Raw genomic sequence first — 19,226 nt, 5'->3', positions numbered from 1 at the left:
TAAAAACTCGGATATCTATCACTCAGTTACAACGATTATCATCTGCAGAAGGCGCTAGTAAGAATCGTCAAACACGAAGAAAAACGATGCGCGCGCCTCTGGTCGTGAGGATCGGAACTTAGAGAATTTGAAATGATCGTCAAATGAGCGGTTTTTGGAAATTTCGTCTGTGCAACGTCTGTTTGTCTGTGATTTTACTATGCCCATGATCGCGACGTAAAAGTGATGTTTACCAATGTCGAGATTTATCTGTATTACTCAACCCAATAATGATATCGCCAACGAAACTGGTGGAGGCGTCAACGACGGTTGCAGTGTTTTCTTTTCACTGATGGTGATAACAATGGGGTTCGTTTCTGTAAGTTGTTAGGTACATAATGGGAAATCGATACTTTGACCCTTTCAACGACAGTCGTCGGAAAATCGTTCAAAATCATGTGGTGTCATAGGTTTTGTCGATACATTTCAGCAGCTTCCACAGATGGGGAACAGACAAAGCGACGTAACATTTTTTGAAATTCAATACTGTTTTGAGCAAGGTGACCACCAGTTAGCGCTAGTGTGAAACGTCAAATTAAAAGAAAAACGATGCGCGCGCCCCAGGTTGTGAAGTTTGTAACTTAGTAAAATTGAAATGATCGTTAAATAAGTTATCGATGAAAATTCAATCAGTGTTACATCTGTTTGCCTGCGCAAGGGGCTTTTGTTTCATTTCGGAGACAAACGGAAATTGATCCATTTTCTGGTGGGGACAGATGTTTCCTCGACTTTTGTCTGTAACAGACATTCGATGCATAAAGAGTTTCGCCTAATGGAAGGCGATGGCGTTCGTTTCAGCCTAACCTCTCAGACTCACAGACAAACAGACGCAAAACTTGGAATGACCAGTTCACAGCATCGTCAGGTACTGTTTCGCATAACAATACCTGCAGATGGCGCTAGTGTCAAACGTCAGACACGAAGGAAAACGATGCGCGCACCTCTGGTGGTGAGGTTCGAAACAAATCAAATTTGAAATTATCGGAAACTTCAGCAGCGTTACGTCTGTTAATCTGTGCCTTAACACTGCGCCGTGTGTAGTAAGTACTTGTTGAGTGAGTGTTTTTTTTTCTTTTCACCGATGTCACTCGATAAGGCAATATCGCTCACGCAGGTTGTTTCCGATAAGGAACATCATCGAACGTGGAGCAGACATTGGAGTCGGGTGAAATATGGGTGAGGTTTGGCCATGTAGTCTGTCTTTCGCTAGCTATTATCATCCTCAGTGTACGAGGAAAAATAACGGGTCGGGAATTCGATTCCTTGGTCAACTTTTACGCGGCACGTCAGTTAATCGGAAGCCACGACAATGGATAGGTGCCTCTAGGAAGGGGGCTCATCGGCCTGTTCCCGATAGTGTTGAAAGCTACAGAAAGTGGGTGCTTTTGGGTGGTAGAGTGAAAGTGAATCAGAGAACTATGATCTGGTGCAACAAGGAGTCATTAGATGAGTTGGCGTTAGGAAGATTCAAGGATAAACGAACGAAGTGGTTGAACACATATTTGAGTGCTTTATCACGCACTAAAGCCCAAAAAGAAGAGTGGACTGAATTTTCACGGGGCGGACCAGTGTTGTACATTTTAAGGAATATAATTGAACTAGTTATTATGGAAACTCATTTCTGGAAGAAAGAATCAAATCATAATGGTTCAAACAGTGCGTATCGAATTCTCGTGCTGTTCGTATACAAGTTATTTCTGCTGGTTATGGCTTTAAAACTGTTGCACAACGTAGCAAAAGGGTGAAACGCATACTGCTGATAGTTGCATGGAAAAGAGCAATAATCTCAATGCTTCAGTCAAATTTTCTGTATATCTGAACATCCTGTAGCCCAGGCTCTTTGATTGAAGTGAGGAAACAAAGAGTGTCGCCAACCATAGTCAGTTGTTCCGAATTGGGAGGATTTAGGCAGGAGATCTCCATTGGGGCCTTCCTTAGCCGAGTGGTTAGAGTCCGCGGCTACAAAGCAAAGCCATGCTGAAGGTGTCTGGGTTCAATTCCCGGTCGGTCCAGGATCTTTTCGTAATGGAAATTTCCTTGACTTCCCTGGGCATAGAGTATCATCGTACCTGCCACACGATATACGAATGCGAAAATGGCAACTTTGGCATAGAAAGCTCTCAGTTAATAACTGTGGAAGTGCTCATAAGAACACTAACCTGAGATGCAGGCTCTGTCCCTGTGGGGACGTTAATGCCAAGAAGAAGAAGATCTCCATTAGGGGAAGGTTTCCTTCCAAATCACAAAGAAAGAAGGCTGTCGTGTTTTGCTGGAAACTCTTAAAGATAGCGAACTTTTTCTCAAACATCTTAAAAAAAAGAAGTATTTTTTTTACTTATGACGATAAAATTGAACGTTTGTTCAAGGTCGTCTTGAAAGGTCTCTCAAGTGACTATAAGTCACCATTATATTTAGATCACTTTAATAAAAGTGATCTCAATAATATTAAAGCTTCACAAAAAGCTAGGCTTATGTTTGAAGTCCGTGCGACATGGGAATATTTTCACTCCACTCAGTACCGTCAGTGCCAACAGTGAAGTCATGGTATCGAACATTGCCGCATGGATGCTAAATGCATGATTGACGGAGGTTCTTCTCGCGCTAAGGACGTCTGTCCTGCGAAAAAAGATACCAAGAAGTTTGTATGCGCAAATTGCGGGGGCAACTATAAGTCTAACTTTTAAGAATGGCTATACCGCAAACGATTCGTCGAGGTTCGTAGCAGGCAGAAGAACGGCAATATTTTTGTAGCCGGAATTCCCCCGGCAGAATCTCCAACAATTCTATTTTTTTAGTTAACGATCGCTTGCTTAATAATCATACCCATCAAGTAAATTATACTTATGCTCGTTCACAAGCTAATTTTCTTCCATCGGGTAATTTTTTATATATTTTGAATTAGGATGGAAATGCCCAAGGAAATTCCTATGCCATTGTTGTTCAAGTAATTTCAGTTTTTCCTTCGATGTGTTTCAAATCAAATGGAAATACCCATGCTTATGCCGCCACAGGTCACTTCCATTCCGTCTTTTCATCAATGGAAAATCCACAAAATCAACCGAAAATGTACCTACTATTAGTACCATGTCTCCCCTTGGTTTTAATATTTTAACTAGACAATTGAATCAAATCATTGATGGCTGAAGCAGTTCAAGTTGGTGTGAAATTTACTAATAAAATTGTTATTGGATTACGCTTCTCTAATGGATCCAAATAATTTGTCAACTATTTTGAATTGCAATGCTCGTTCTTTGAATGGTAAAGAAGATAGGCTGTTAGTTTACTAACAGCTAATAACTATTGGAAAGACACAAAGACAATTCCAATTCCAGGATAGCTTGTTCTAAGCACAAAGAAAACAAACTAGTCCATTCTCTGCAGACAGTTACTGACTGATCACTCAACTAGCAACTGCTGTTCCTTTTATTTCAACCAGGTATCTACAATACAAACATTTCCACTAAGCATACCTCTAAATACTATAACCGACAATTCCCATATATTCTACCTACGGGTGCGACACTACAATCCCAACAATAACGTGCATACACTGAGAAAAGCGTTGCAGTTGAAAATACTATGTTAGAGGGTTAAATTGAAAGCACAACGCCACTTGATTTGCGCAGACTAAATTTGCATTTATTTCAAATATTTTGTGTATTCAATTTTACCATGGTACCATTTCGATAGTAAAAATTACTATATCATGATTGAAAACTTGCAGCAAGCCAGAATCGAACCGAGGATCTAGCGATTGTGAAGCGCGAACGCTTACCGCTCGGCTGTCGATGTGGTTGGATCGAGAGGCCAAAACGCAAATAAAAAGCACTCTTGATAGCTCAATCGTGATTGGAATAGTAAATTTAAAAACTTGTTCGTGGTTCTCATTACTTTAGCGCTTGTTTCAGTGTATAACAGTTCTAACTGAAACGTATTTGAATCCTGAATCTAAACTCAAAAGAGATCCTAACTTTTTTGTTTATCGTCATGATCGACTTGATAGGGCATGTGGGGGAGTTGCAATCATCATTCATAGGAGTATGAAATGTTTTCGTCATTTGAAACCAAAGTTTTTGAAACTTTAGGTGTTTCTGTTGCTTGGTAAGTATACTGTCATAGCTGCCTATTTGGTTTTTCAATGCACTGGGCAGCAAGTTAATTTGCTTCAAACTGACTGGCGGAAATTAACTCGCAATTAGTAAAATAAAATTGTCATTGGTGACTTTAAGACAAAATATTGCTCATGGAATAATTCGCAAAGCAATTCCAACAGGAGAATTTTATTTGATAAGTGCTCTTTAAGATATTTCTCAATTCAAAACCCTGAAAGCACTACTTGTTATTCCTTTTCAAGAAAACCTGCCGCAATTAATTTGTTTTTAATCGGCTCTAGTTCGTTTTGTAGCCAACTCGTTACTCATGCTGATTTTGATCATTTTTCTGTTACATTTCGAATATCTCATGAAGCGATTCCCAATTTTTTCAGCTCCACTTTCAATTATTTTCGAGCTGACTGGAATACATATGAAACATATGTCGATAGTAATCTTGATGTTAACATTTCTTGCAAACAAAACTGGCTCTTGAAACTTTAACGAATTCCATTGTTGAAGCGAGGGTCATTGCAATACCAAAATATGATATAAGATTCGAATCCGTGATTACAGACGATGATTCTAAACTCTTGATCCGTATTAAAACATGAGGAGGTGGCAATTTCTACGCGCTAACGATCCTGTGATAAAAAATATATGGCAGGATCTGCAAAAAGAGATTACATTTACTGGTCTTAAACTCTACTCTATTCCATAAGAAGCAAGTCCTCCTTTCATTCTTTCGATGAGAAGTGTGCTTCTGTTGATAAGCTATCCAAGCGTCTGGAGAGAAGCTTCCTTACTGCTGGTACCTCTCATGCTTCTCATGAAAAGCTTCCCGGCTAAGGGTACATAACAAAATTGGGTCCTAAAATGTTTGATAAAATCTTGTTTTTATTCAACAACACGAAAGAGCATGTTATTTCAACTACTTCAGCAATTTTTCTCGCTCAAATAACGGCTGTATCATGTTTAAACATTAATTTTAAAATTGGATCCATAAATGAACCTTGACACTTGAGATCATGTTTGACGTTCGCTTAGTCGACAAAAACACCACAGGGGTTTTAGTTTTAACACTGGGGTTGTTCCTATCAAACCAAGTTATAATGTTTGATACAAAGTATCAAAATTATAATACTATTCGATATACGATAATATTGTAAATTATTGAAATGCATAACTATCTATTTATTTTGTTATAAAGTTGTTAAAAATGAACAAAAAAATATCTTATAGGGAAATAAAAAACATTATGTTATATTTCTGTTTTATTATGTTCTATGAATAACGGAGCCTAACAAAATTATATCATAATATGATATGCATATCATATTCTGATAAAATTTTAATATATTTGTGTTACAAGCCTCTAGTCGGGTTACCAAGCTACTGATGAGTAGCTTTTTCAGCTTCTGATGAGAAGTTTTGTCAGTTTCTGATGAGCACCTTTCTCAGCTTCTGGTTTCCCCAAGTTTCTGATGGTAAGTCTTCCAAGTTTTTGATTAGAAGCTTTCCTAGCTCTTGATGAGCAAATGTTTAAGCTCTGATAAGAAGCTGTCTGAGCTTCTAATGAGAAGCTTCTCAGCTTCTGATGAGAAACTTCTCAAGCTTCTATTGGGAAATTTACCATGTTTCAGATCTGAAGCTTATCAAGTTGCTGATGAACAGCTATTCAAGCTTTAGTTTTCCTAGCTTCCAATCCCATAAATCCCATCTGCTCTTGGAGATTTCAAAAGAGCAAAATTATTCGTACAGGGTGTTCATTTAAAATCAGTTTTCCAATTCCTGGATTTTTCCCGGCTGTCCAATGCTTTTCCAATGCGATTCTTTAGAACAAATTGCAAAAGGCTTCTGCGTATTGATATTTTTATTTTATTTTTTTCGAACGATATTGACAAATTTCGAGGACTTGACCTAACTTATTTATGAATTATTTTTAATACATAAAAAAAAATTCGAAAGAATTTTGAACAAGAAGATTTAAAACATTTCTGCCCAGTTACTCACACAGAGCCTAACTGACATGAGCGATTTCTCTTCATCGATCTTCTCTTCCGCTATTAACTTCGGTAAATTTGACAAATCTGCAATATTTCTTATTAATGAAGCAAGATATAGTGATTCTTCATCCTACGAAAACAGAATCAGTTTTCTGCAATAACGCAAAGAGAGCAACGGTGAAGAGAAATCGATGAAAGCAGATAGCCCCTTATGAAAAAAAAACAATGCTGATTTGTAGAAATATCTAAAAGACCGTTACCCCCTGGAATTCGTAGGAAGTTCAAAGAAATTTTGGAATAATATAAATAAATGTCTGCTTTGTGTATCTAAACTTCCACAAAAGGGCAATGTTCTAAAGCCAACCTATTATACCTTCTGAGAATGCTTTAAGCATTATGAGTTAGACATGGCTTATGCCTGGTTCATGGAGAAATTGTTGATCTGATGAATATCATGTTGGAAAGATCTTTTAAAAGAAACATTATTTCCAAATACATGTTATTGTTCTCCTATGAAGCTGGCTAAAACTTTTGACATAAATCTAAGATTTCATCTTCCAAGTAATCTTCAAAAGATTTAATCAATATATCAATCCTGTCAAAAACTTAACAAAAATCTTACCAAGAATACCTAAAACACCTCGTTATTTATTTATTCATCAAAGAACTAGCCATGAAATTTATTTTAGATTATTGGAAGAATTCACTGTCAATCTGCAGAAATCTATAAAAAATCTCGTCAGAGGGCTCATAAGAACATTTTTTGTAGATCAAGGACTAGTCAAACTTGTAATCCAGATAGGGCTTCATCAAGAATCAGTATCAATCACAACCCCAGAAATCCGCCAAACGGAACTCTTAATCAATCTGTCCAGGATTTCAGAAGATCTCCCAAGTAATGTTTTTTTGTTTAGCTTCTTTCTGACCACTACGAGACTTCTGAGTGTTTCAAGCAAAATCAGATAAGGACATTTTCTAGAATTCACTGAAAATCTTATCAGCAATCTATTAATAACCAGTTCAGTAATCTCTCAGAAAGAATTTTTCAATACTGGTCAATTGTCGGTTCGATTTCCGTTAGGATTCCAGCAAAGATCTCATATAAATTTGCAATGATTTCAAATGGAAAACTAACAAGCATCTCGCCAAGAACCTTAACTATCTCTCTATCACCTCACCGAAAAATAATAATAATACGAAGTACGAATTACAGACGGTGGTGCACCCCCTGGGAAAAATTCTAGTTTTACCCTTTAGTACTTGAAATTTAAATAAACCGGAAGTTTATGTTTGAAATACATATTTCCCTGGGTTGTTCTCCAAATTCCCGGGTATTTCCCGTATTTTTCCGGGTCATTTGTAATTCCCGGATTTTCACGATTTTCCCGGATTTCCCGGATAGTAGGACACCCTGTTCTTAAGTGCCCATTGAATCGATTCTGTAATTACGATTCTGCGAGCTAAAGTCTTATAGTAGTAGATCGTTCAGCACAACTTGTAAACCTTACGAGCAGAATGTATATTAATGTGCATTTCGCAAATTGTAACAAGCTTGACAAATAACAGTAGTGCAGGAGAGGCCCAAAGAGAGAGCGATGATAAAACTCATTTTCTCGATTCTGGCATGATAAACAATCCCCGAACATACTACTGACGAATAAGAGTGACATTAAATTTTGAATATTGGCGTTTGCCAGACTTTAATTGTCATGAAAATGTAGGTAAAATGTTTTTTTTGAATCTTTAAATATTTTCATAATTTAGCCGACAGCAAGCCAGAATAAGCTAATTCAATTTCCAAATTTTCAGAAACATGACCCACTTTTTATTCGTCAATAGAAATAGTAGTTCCTCGGTTTAAAGTTGATACAGATGGGTTTTATCATGCACTGTTATCATCCCGATATAAAAAGAGCTGTAGCAGTAGACGATAAACAGACTCTCATGTTGAGTGGCGGATCATGACTGTTACAGAGAGCGATACATGAGAGATATTCTCAATTTTCTCAGATTTTAATCCATGTTAATGTATCTGATCAGACAATGACTTAGAGTAGACAATAATAGCCATTATACCCAGTGCCGTAGCGTGCGGTTGGCCTGCCAACCTGGCCTGCGTAGGGCGCCAGCCTTCAGGGGGCGCCAAGATGTGTGTCGTACTTGGTAAATATTCTGCATATACATATTTTGTAAAAGTGCCTCGTAAATCACAGTTTTAGATAATTTTTTGACATAAATATAATATGTTAAAAGAATAACTTAAACGATTTCCCAATCCCAAGTAACCACAAGCATTATATCATTGCATTAATTAGGTCGAAAGTCAACACTTTTTGCATTAATAATGTTATCATGCATTTATTCAATAACTGTCAAGCAATGATGCATTTGATTAACATTGTAAATGCTTTGTAGCATTATTTTAATATAGCATTATGCTAAGCGTTTAGAGTGAATATACAGTTATGCTGTCATACAAGATTACATAACCTCATTAAACGCACTCGAATCTGTAATAAATAAGTAAGAAGATCGAGCACGTTCGCAGTCGCTCATTACGTTTTGTGGGATATGGAAGAATAATGAAACGACTTTCTTTTATCTCGAACCCCCATTTCATGATCTATGTATATACAGTGCTGTTCTGAATAATAGTCGATTTTCATACAAAATGCCCAACTTTGACATGCTGCAGTTTTGTTCCCTTTCAAGCAATCGAGTTGAAATTTTCTCCACAGAACTACAAATATGCCCAATTTTGTAAACACAAAATTTCAAAATTTTCTAAGCCCCTGCCGGAAAGTGAGATACTAGGTGAAATTGTTCGAAAAAATAGCAGTTTTAAAAATTTGAATTTCGGCTTGACATTATAGTTTTAAATTGTATATCACTTAGCATTGGAACAATCTCCTCCTACTTATCAAACCTACACCTAAACCGAAAATGTTTAAAATATTTGTAGAAGAAAAATTTTAAAATGAAAAACTGCTATTTTTTCAAAAAATTTCACCTAGTGTCTCACTTTTCGGCAGGGACTCAGAAAAAACTGCAATTTTGTAGTTACAAAATTGATCATATTTGTAGTTCTCTGGAGAAAATTTCAGCTCGATTGCTTGAAAGGGAACAAAACTACAGCATGTCAAAGTTGAGCATTTTGTATGAAAATCGACATGCGCTGCTATTATTCAGAACAGCACTGTATGTATTCAATCAAAATTGTTGTATTTTATCTATGAGACTCTTTTACTCATAAGGAGCGAGAAGAAATGTCGATCAATTTCTCTCCCCTGAAATATTTTTAATGCGCTAGGACTTTGTTTTGTGAGTTAAGTTCTGTTATTTCCTCTACGAGAAAGAATGGTGATAAAATTCTTTCTTTTGATGTTTTATTTGGTGAGGAAGGAAAATCAATCGCCGAAGAGAATTATTTCTATTCGCAATAACTGGGCGAATAGTAATGTTAACACACACAGTGACTTTGTTTATAAGAAACTTTTATCCTACCTTATTACATCAGCAGCTTTAGCACAGGACACCAACGTGCCAGGCATCCAGCACACCATCATCCTAGTTGTGGGTTCGAATCCTGATTCCAACAAAAAAATAAATCATTAGGCTGGTAAAGAAAACCATTGAAAGGTAGTCAATGGATTCATTGTTTTGTTTATTTTTAACGCAAGCCCTAAACATACATTATTTTAAGCTAATATACATCATGAACCCTAAATATACAAACATAAATGCTTTAATAGGGCTTGTGCATTAAAACTGCTTTACCAAGTATTGCATTAATTTGGTTGTTGTGGGGCCCTTTCCCACTTTAATTTTGCTTTATAAAGCTCTTAAAGGTTATGTCACTTTAAAACAAAATCTGATAGCACACTATGGAGCAAACATAAAGTATGCATATATATAGCTTCGTGGTTACTTGAGATGCTTGTGGTTACTTGGGTAATAACCGTTTAAATTTTTAAAAGTGTTATAAGGATTGCTCATTTGAAACGATTCCTCTAAAACCCACGCAGAACTCTTCATAACATTTTAGGAAAGGGTTGATTGATTACTGAAATGATTTTCTATTTAATTTAAGCTTCTGAAAGATATCAAAGCAAAATTTTCTTAGAAATCGTCTTTTGATCTTTTTGGGTATGTTATTATTTTGGGTATATCGTCTGGAAGAAAAAACTTCCAATTCTTTTCTATAAGAGATTTGAGCTACCGTGACAAACATTTTAAAATTATTATATGATTCAAGACAAACGTATTTAAAAAAAAATCTTGCTTATTGAAGGGACTGCTTAAAAATTCTTCAAAAATTGAGAGAACAAAATGTGGCTAGTAAATTGCATTGGGGCCTTCCTTAGCCGAGTGATTAGAGTCCACGGCTGCAAAGCAAAGCCATGCTGAAGGTGTATGGGTTCGATTCCCGGTCCGTCCAAGATCTTTTCGTAATGGAAATTTTCTTGATTTCCCTGGGCATAGAGTATAATCGTACCTGCCACTCGATATACGAATACGAAAATGGCAACTTTGGCAAAGAAAGCTCTCAGTTAATAACTGTGGAAGTGCTCATAAGTACACTAAGCTGAGAAGCAGGCTCTGTCCCAGTGAGGACATTAATGCCAAGAAGAAGAAGATAAACTGAAAATTTCTGTTCAAATATTTGTTAAATGTATTAGAAACCTTGAAATGAATAAACATAAATAGTTCAGTGACGGTCACTTTTATTTAATTGAAAACAAACATTTCACTAACATTTAATTAATTGATTTGCTTATCAAATCCAGTCAATGCATCTTTGGTCATATTAACATAAATTTTATCATCAATTCATTTGAAACATCGTCAAGATTGCCTCAAGTTTATTAGACAATTCATCCCTAAAATGTATTAGAAATATTTTTATTGTCTTCTCAAAGAAATCTTACCAGTAATTTATAATTAATTACTTGTTACTTGTATTTCCACGACAATTTTTAAGAATTTCGATGGAAAATTATTGCAGATGGAAAGGCTTTCGAAAAGAATCGTTATGCTTCAAGTAACCTTGTACAACGCAAAAACAAAAACTATGAGTACGTTTAACCTAACGTCAGAGACACAACTGATGATCTTTACAGCGCATTACTTAGCTTAAACGTACAGGAAAGGCAGCGCTAGTAAAAATCCGGAAGGTGCGATTCGGTTGAATACGTGCTAGAAGGGGTATAAAATGAATAAATAACACTGCGGAACACGGTTTTGTCTCAAGCACCAAAATACCACTATTAACTTAATTAAGGATTGCTGAATCCATTGTCATTTTCAGAAATATCATAGCACGTCTAGTTTTTGAGATATTGGCTGTTGAAAATGCTAAATTTGATTATTTCAGTCAACTTGCATGCAAGTTTGCCAGCTTGTATGGCAATTTATTTGCCTAATTTGCACCATAACTCAAACTTCATGTGTATAACAATACTTATAAATAAAGATCATAATATTTCCGATGCTCAAAAGTTGTTTTTTGTTGGTTTAGAAAAGTATTGTATTTTGCCATATAAGAGAAACGAAGAATTTTGTATGAAGACTGCAAGCATGTTGAAAAAATCGATTTAATCTGAATTTTATCGTGCAATTTCAACCAAATTATATCTGAAATGAAAGTTAAAGTCCTATTTTGCATGCTTGGTGGATTAGATCCCAATTTTTTTTTTTGATAAATCATTGTTTAATTTTTATGTAAACATCAATAAAAATTGTTTTATGCAACTTTAGTGACCTGTAGTTAAAAATTGTGACGTTTTGGAACATTTTTGAGAACGGCATCAGATTCAGCAACCCCAAGTCTACTAGAGACACTTAATTTGATCCTTGAGACACGCAAATATGTCATTTTTGTTACGCTGTGTAATCATTCTGTAAAACCACCCAGTAAGCTCGCATCCGCCTGCTCGGGAGAACATTCAAAAAGAAATAGTAAAAAGTTCGCGAACATTTACTCGCGAGTAACCAAACAAAGGGCTCTATTCCGCTTGGCATAACACCATTTGGTATAATAGTCATTTAGAATGATGGCCATTTGACATAACGGCCACTGAGCATAGTTTGAAAATCACATTTCCACATATTATTTTTATTGTTATTGGATTCGTTTCGTTGTTTTAATCGAATTTATGTTATCTTCGAATCTAAATAGATGAATTAAATCTCGTCAGAATACCGACCGGCGCTTTCCAACTCATGTTTGTAGCCATGAGTACTTACTTGAGCTTATTCTACGAGAGGGGTGAGGTGAGAGTTGTCGGTCTCCTATAGCGAGGTGACAATACTCGACACGAATCAAGTGACTTAAGTAAACGCTTCTGCAAGCATTCCTCTCGATAAATCTGCCCGTTTATGGTGCTGGTTGTGACGAATGGCTTGCTGTACCGTCCGCACTCGCAGATCGCCTGCCACAACAGGTTCTTCTTTGCGAATTTGTCCATCTTTCTCTTCCGGAACTTTTCCGTAATCTCTATGCGGGACGTACCGACAAAAAACTCGAAGCCGGAAATTTGTTTGGTGTCCGCCTTGATGTATTGTCCATGACGAGACAGTCTGGCTTGACCAGCCTCTCACGATACAGCTTCCGCGCACGCAATTTGGCCACCGTGTTTTGCTTGTCAGTCCGGTTTGGCGCCTTCTCGACCTTTAAAACCTTTAAAACCCCTAACCCTGCCCGCTGCACGGTGGAATGGTGGATCCAAACCTTTTGCCGATCCATATGTGCGACAGACCAGGATTATCGACCACCGCGCCCAAGATTTGCTGGCGTTGCTCTTCTTGTTTCGAATGCAATCTTGAAAACTACTTGACAGATCGCGATTTTGCACACATAAACATAACACTCTAAACTAGTATTACCCAAAATTCCATTTATATTCTCCCACGCGATAAAAAGTTACACCCAAAATAATTTTTTGCATTTTTTCTGAGTCCAATCTATACTCTACTTTGTATAAGGAACATTCACAAGAAATGTTCAATATTTGCTGTTCAAATTCCTACTTACATTGCTGGTTTTAATTAGCATCTTCCATGGATTTCTATGAAAATTTTTATTGCACAACCCACACGGATAAAAATCTGATCCCCACACCATGATTTACAAATCATGAAATTCATAAATTGGGTAGGTCATAATATCAGGATCACAAATCATGGTTCCTGGAGTCATAATCATGATTCCTTATAAGCGTAACATCCAGTGTGAAAATATTAAGCGGCGTGCGTTGCTTCATCTCATTCGTATCGATCACACGTTATTCAAGATGATGAAGCGGTTGAGTGGTAGAGTACGTGGCTTACAATCGGATGGTTCTTGGCTCGAATCTCAATGTATGCTATTTTTAACTTTTTTTTATTTTGTCGATCATAAGCTGATGCGCGACTCAGCATTTTTGGCATTTGAATCATGATTCCGAGCAATCAGCTACAAAAACCTAACGCGTGTGTTGCGTTACGGCAATCTGGATATCATGAGTCCAAATCATGGTGTATTTTCATAAGACGAAAACACGCTGGAATCATGCTATCATGAGCCATAATCTTGTTTTTGGATTCTGATTTCTACCCGTGCAGTTGTGGCAACTGCCTTAAACGTCTCTCTAGTGGTTGGGCGATTTAATTTGTGGGTTTAACATGTCATATTCTAATTTCCATGAGAAGTCCGGAAGTTGAATCAAAATGCCCGGAGGCAAATTATTCATTTTGTAAAATCAAAGTCTCCACCCATCATTTGAAAGTCTAATGGTTTGAATGATCGATAACGCTGAGAAATCACAAAGAATGATTTATTTTATATGGTTCTTGATAAGTTACACTTCACCAAGAACGTAAGAATTGTAATTTAATTCGCAGCAACGATACCCTGGCGGTTTTACCATTTTCAGGTAAAGGAAAAAATAACAGTGTTTTTTTTAAAGAAAATTACAGTTAGAAAACTAGAAATCACCATGTTAAAGAAATAACCCAGTGCGGAATTCTATTTTGCCTAAAATTCCCCCATAGAAAAATTCTCACAGGGAAAGTGTGAGAATGTTGCCTGGAATTTCAAAGAATACTTAGAAACATTCTGTCAAAATTACGCATTGGATTCTGTAACCATCCCAGTCCTTGTGAGAATAGTGTCCCTAATTAAATAGTAATTCTGGTGAAAATTCTGAGAAATCCTGCTAAAAATTCTGTGAAAGTTGATCCCAACATTGTGAGAACTCTTTCCAAGTACCTTGTGAATCATACCCACGATTCGTTCCTAAGAATTTGTGATTTTTTTTTTTAAATCCTGTCCATTGTTCTGTTTTATTCAATGGGATTGTGTTTGACCAGTTTGGCTTTTTCGCAACAACTTTTGTGCAAACTCGATCAAAATTCTTTATAAAGCATGTTTTGAGGAAGAAATGTATTGTGTAATCTTCAATAAAAGAACAATCAATCTTTTATTATTATGCATTTCAAATCAAACTTTTTAGATATTCGCGTATTTTAATTAGGATTATTGTTTTCAAATCTATGATAAAACAGTCGACTCTCCACATCTCGATGCTCTACATCTCGATATCTCTCCCTATGTCGATGATTTCATAAGTCCCTTCAGTCTGCATACATTTTCACTCTTCATATCTCGATAACCTCCTTATCTCGATATCTCCATATCTCGATGTGTTTCTGTTGATTTTTTCGTTCTCAATTTTCTCTCCGTATGTTGATATGACCAATATCGAAGGTTACTAGACCAATGTTTTATGATTCAAAACAAATTAGGAGCGCAAAATGACGTCTGTTTGTGTATTATTTTCTTGGCAACGGTGTGGTTTACAATCTAGTATTCATCCAAAATTTGTTCTTTGTCTCGATCTCTCCTTATCCGATGGTGTGGAGAGACAGCCGCCTCAGGTAAATTTAGAAAAAAAGCAGTGTAGACATTCATTAATGTCAAACATTATCCTAAAATTGATTAAAAAGTTAAAATAACACACGTCTTGGTAATTTGCAACTTTAAGTTGGTATTCTTCGTGGGTCACCCACGAGTCGTACGTTTGGCAGGCCTGTTCTAGAAGAACCTTGAACCCGCTCAGAATTTTGTAAGAAATTCCTCGAAGAATGTTTGAAAATCTTTCGCAGGCTAATGCCCTGGATGCAGAGATGGCTAGAATTCTGCGAAATTCTGCTACGGATACGGTGAGAATCCTACACGGCATTTTGTGAAAATATTACCCAAGTTTTCCGTGGAATTTATGTAATAATCATATCTAAAATTGTATTTGCCTCTAAAGCTGCCAAATATTTGTTAAAAATTTTCTCAGACATAAAATTCATGCTAAGAAGTTTGTGAGAATCAGCCTTATTATTCGCTGTGAGACCCTATACTTTTTATCGACAACATTTTTTGAACTAGGGGGGTCCGTAGCCTTGAGGTTACGCATTTTGCTTCATAAGAGTAAAAAGAGTAGAAGAGACTGAAAGCAGATGTAAATGATACAGATGAACTGATTCCGGCACGGTACTGGCCACGAGCACGGAGTGCCTTAAAAAAAACATTTTTTGAACGTTGTATGAATTTAATTCACTCTATTCAATAATGATGTCTTAATTGGAGTTTTCTAGTTATTATATACTCATAAAATTAAGCTATTTAAAAAAATGAAGAATCTCCGATATAAAACAAAAATTTTAATGATTAGCCTTGGAACCGGAAAATCAAAAGAGGGGTCAACTTTGAGAAAAGTTTTCAAGCTTCTCGCAAATTGTGACTAACGAGGCGCCTTTTTACATATATCTCAAACAAATTATATCATTTGCTCCATACAATTTGGCGCCCCCTAAAGGCTGGCACCCTAGGCGGGGCCAACCTGGCCAACCGCAAGCTACGGCTCTGATAACAACACTTACATTTCTGGTAATTGATTCAGAAATGAGTGTAGCAATCATGCACGATGCATGCCATGCGAGATTGCCATTTCATGTTTGCTGAAAGTAGCAAAAGCTGAGTCCACAAGTTTACCTAGATAGAAGTTTCATCTATTGATGTAAGGTTCTTGAACTAGCACCACTTGGTCTGTACCATATGGAAGGCCGTATTGAAGATCGATGTCACGAATGACCATGTTCTTGAAGGCGACGTAATCAATCAGACGTAGACTGATTTTGAAAACCAGAAACGTTATCATGTCCCACCCTACTCTATGTTTGACATTTCACTATACATGGATTAGGAAGCTCCACAGCATGTTTGCCATAGAGTGTGAATTGTGTTCGACCAAAGCACACATTTTTGATCGATTAGTTGATGACTTCAGAATAATCAATCTGGAGCGTCGTTGCAGCTGTTTGCTTTACGCCTGTTATACGTGTTGTATAGTTTCATACATTTGAACTGGGCTTACTATGAAATTTAATTGCGAAGGGCAAGAAGTCAGATATCACGAAGCCCTTTTCTCCCTAATCTACATTAAAAACGCTACTTTTTGTTTTCATAATACACGCACGCACTCTAAAGCCAACCGCAAATCCTATTTCGTAATTAATTAATCATCATTCGATAGGAATCAGATAAGGCCCGTTCTGGTTCATGTAGGCTCGCTCTTTTGCCATTGGAATTCTTCATCGGCTAGCTCACCGTGTCGTCCCCGCGTCAACTAGGTCGCCTCCCGACCAGCGTATTGCAATAGAATTGTAACAGATTTTGTTACTCAGGCAACTCTTGGTTTTAACTCTAATTTTGGGAGCATTTTGTTTTCCGTGTACCTTGAGAATTGTCAGATAGGAACGACCCCCAGTGTTAAAAAGGTAAACCCCAGTGGGATTTTTGTGGACTAAGTGAACGTCACACATCATCAAAAATGTCAAGGTTCAAATTTTGACTCATTTTTTAAATTAATCTTGTTTATCTTGTTGTTTCATAAAAACAAGATTCTAATAAAGGATTCCTCCAAAACGCATTCAGTAATTTCTCCAGATACTCATAAAAAATCCTTCAGAAATTTAATCCGAGGTCACCTCCCTGACTTCTAAATTTTTTTCAATAACTTATCTTGAACTTGTACTCTTTGTTCCTCCAAGCACTTTTCAGAACTTCCTTCCAAGGCGTCTTCAGGAATTCTGATTTAACTTTCTCCAAAAATATCTCAAGGTTTACTCCAGCATTACTCCAGTAGTTTCTCCAAAAATTCCTACTGAAAATTCTTGGATTCTGAATGCTCTAATGAGGAAGAGAGGATTTAGGGAATTTTTAATACAGTGTACTGAAGGGGCTCATGTAGTATAAATTGAAGGAAAACTTCAAGAAAAAGGAGGTTAGAGATTATTTTTCCGGGGAATTTATTAGGAATTCTTGCATGAATTCGTCCAACAATTTCCCCACGAATTTCTACGGAAATACTTCCGAAGATTTCTTAACGAAGTCTTCCTACAAAAATCTCCATGAGCTCTTTCATGCATTCAACCGAAGTTCCTGTGTTTTACAGTATTTCCTCCACGAATTCCTCCGGTAATTTCTTTCAAGAATTCCTTCTGGGATTTATTGCAAGAATTCCTCCGGGGATTTCTTCCAGGAATCCCTCCGGGGATTTCTTCCAGGAATCCTTCCTAAGATTTGCTCCAAGAACTCTTCCAGGGTTTTCCTCTAATAAAAAATTCCTCTGTGGATTTTCTTCAGGAATTCCTTCGGAGATTATCTTAGATAATTTATCAAAAGTTTTCCTCCAGGAATTTCTCTGGGGATTTGCACCAGGAATTTTTTCGGAGATTTTCTCCAGGAATTCTTCCGAGTATTTTTTCCTGGGATTCCTGGGATTCTTGTGGGATGTCACAAGAATTCCTCTGGGAGTTTTCTCCAGAAACGCCTCAGGATATTTCCAATAGCAATTCCTGTGAGAATTTTTTCCAAGAATTCCTCCGGGGATTTCGTCCAGAAATCGTTCCGGGGATTTCATTAGGAAATTTCTCTAAGGATTTTTTAAGAGAATTCATTCGACGATTTCCTCCAGGAATTTCTCAGGGGATTAACACCAGGAATTCATCGGAAGGATTTAAAGGATTCCTCCGGGGATATCCCCTAAGTACTCCTCCGGATTTTTTTTGTTGATTGTTAATAGCAATTTCTCTGGAATTTTCATCCAGGAATTCATCCAAAAATTTCCTTCAGAAACTCTTCTGATGATTTGCTGCAGGGAATCCTTCAAGGTTGCCACAAGGAATTTCTCCAGGAATTTCCTTCAGAAATTCCTCTGAAAATTTTTACAAGAATTCCTCCGGCAATTTCTTCAGATTTGCTTCGGGCATTCCTCCATGAATTTCTTCAAAGTTTCTTCAGGAATTCCTTTAGAGTTCTTTCAGATTTTTTGCTGCAAATTCTTTCTGAGCTCTACCGGGAATTCTTTCAGAGTTCATCAGAAATTCTATCGTAGTTACGACTAAAATTCCTTCGGACTTCCTTCATGGATTCTCCAGGAATTCTTTCAAAGTTCCTCCAGAAATTCTTTGGAGCTCTTCCAAGAATTTCTTTGGAGATTCGTCAGGATTCCCTCCAGAGTTCCTTCGGGATTTTCCTCCTTCATAAATTTCATCCGAGTTTCTTTAAAAAAATATTCAGCAGTTCCTCTAGCAATTCCTTCGGATTTCGTGCCGGAATTCTCTTGGAGGTTCTTCAATAAGTTTTTCAGAGTGCCTAACGGAGTTTCTTTAGATTTCTTCATGGAATTTCTTCGGATTTTCTCCGGGAGTTGATTCAGATTTAGTCTGGGATTTTTTTGGAGATCCACCGGGAATTCTTTCGGATTTCCTGCATAGTTCCTCCTGGATATTTTTCGGAATTTCGCTAGGAATTCTTCAGAGTCCCTCTAAAAGAGAAATTTCTCAAGCATTTCTCCGGAAATTCCCCTAGTTTTCGTCCGGAATTTTTTCCAGAGTATCTCGTGTAATTCCTCCGGAGCTCCTTCAGGATTTATTTTAAATAACTTCAAAACATTAGTTCTCCGGCAAATATTTCTGGATTTCATCCAGTAATTCCTCGGAACTTCCTCCGGATTTCCACCGGGAATTCTCCCAGAGTTCTTTCAAAAATTATTCT

The 19,226-nt window shown here is 36.9% G+C and overlaps 1 protein-coding gene across 6 annotated transcripts in view; it reads left to right on the top strand.

The window, feature by feature from the left end:
* Positions 1-339: 339 nt before the first annotated feature.
* LOC110674569 overlaps positions 340-19,226 on the top strand; it is a 53,223-nt gene continuing 34,336 nt past the window's right edge. For 2 of the 6 annotated variants that reach the window (XM_021838698.1, XM_021838699.1), the window contains exon 1: positions 1,235-1,414. The gene's annotated coding sequence lies outside the window, so the exon portion shown is untranslated. Of the gene's footprint in view, positions 359-1,234; positions 1,443-1,506; positions 1,526-19,226 lie in introns of those variants that run through there. The other 4 variants (XM_021838708.1, XM_021838702.1, XM_021838705.1 and 1 more) reach the window with 4 other exon arrangements.

This window comes from Aedes aegypti, chromosome 1 (genome assembly GCF_002204515.2).
Source record: "Aedes aegypti strain LVP_AGWG chromosome 1, AaegL5.0 Primary Assembly, whole genome shotgun sequence".
NCBI classification, from domain to species: Eukaryota; Metazoa; Arthropoda; class Insecta; order Diptera; family Culicidae; genus Aedes; species Aedes aegypti.
Note: the sequence above shows the minus strand (reverse complement) of the source record. Positions and strands in the feature narration are given on the sequence as shown.